The sequence below is a fragment of the Apaloderma vittatum genome, unplaced genomic scaffold, assembly GCF_000703405.1.
Source record: "Apaloderma vittatum isolate BGI_N311 unplaced genomic scaffold, ASM70340v1 scaffold28070, whole genome shotgun sequence".
Taxonomy (NCBI): Eukaryota; Metazoa; Chordata; class Aves; order Trogoniformes; family Trogonidae; genus Apaloderma; species Apaloderma vittatum.
The window spans coordinates 4165-5031 of record NW_009696666.1 but is presented as its reverse complement, the minus strand read 5'-3'; the positions used below and the strand labels follow the sequence as shown (position 1 = coordinate 5031).

At 55.1% G+C, this 867-nt stretch overlaps 1 protein-coding gene across 1 annotated transcript in view; it reads right to left on the bottom strand.

The window, feature by feature from the left end:
- SENP1 (SUMO1/sentrin specific peptidase 1) overlaps positions 1-867 on the bottom strand; it is a gene marked incomplete at both ends in the record, with an annotated part of 5564 nt that overhangs the window by 602 nt on the left and 4095 nt on the right. The gene's annotated exons all lie outside the window — the stretch shown is intronic.

The window sequence follows — 867 nt, the reverse complement described above, 5'->3', positions numbered from 1 at the left end:
GGGTCTAAATGTGTCACCGGGCGCCTCTCGTCTATCGAGGCTCTTTTATTTCGCGCGAAAGCGGACCGGAGCAAATCGGTCCCGACGCTCCCGGAGCTCTGGAACGATCAGCCCGTCATAAAAACTCCCGACCACGGGGCGGGTTCAGCTCCCCAACCACGTTTTCCTCGTTTGGTTTCGTCTTAGAGCGGCGGAAAACTCGGCAAGCGCTTCCGAGGGGAGGAAAATTAGGGAAGGGGATCCTGATTTTCTCAGAAAAAAGCCGCCCCGTGATGGTTTGGTGGGGATTGGGGCAATGAGGGGGAGGCGCTCGGATTTCTTCCAACTGGGAGAACCCCAAAACCTCGTGGCTTCCACCAGTTTGGCTCCGATTATACCAGTGGAAGAAGAGAAAAGCGGCTTTTTTCTTTTTTTATGTCCTCGAAGATTAGAAACTCCACCACCAGGAATTCAAGCGACGTTAAGAGCCGCCGAAAAACTTGTCCGTCGCGTTTGGCGTCTTCTCAAAAAGCTGCCCCGAGGAGAATTCTTGACGAAAAAAAGAGAGATGAGCCGCTGGAGGGGTCAGGGGAGCGTCTGGCACGGAGGATTTGGCCACTTTCAGGAAATCTGATCCGCCAAGACTTGGCCGGAGGGGAACGCCGGGAGAGCCGCGGCCGCGCCGCGCCCCCCGGGTCGAATTTGCCGCTTCGGTGCCCGTCGGGGGTGGTTTTGTTTGATTTTTCTCCATCACGAATGCAAAGAAGGTCTCGAATTAAAAACTTCGCGCCGAGGAATCGCTGGAAAAGCCAGAGGACTCGCCGACCCTTTTCCTAGCGAGCGCTTCTGGTGAGAAAAGCAGCCAGAAATTCAGGTTTTGTTGGATGG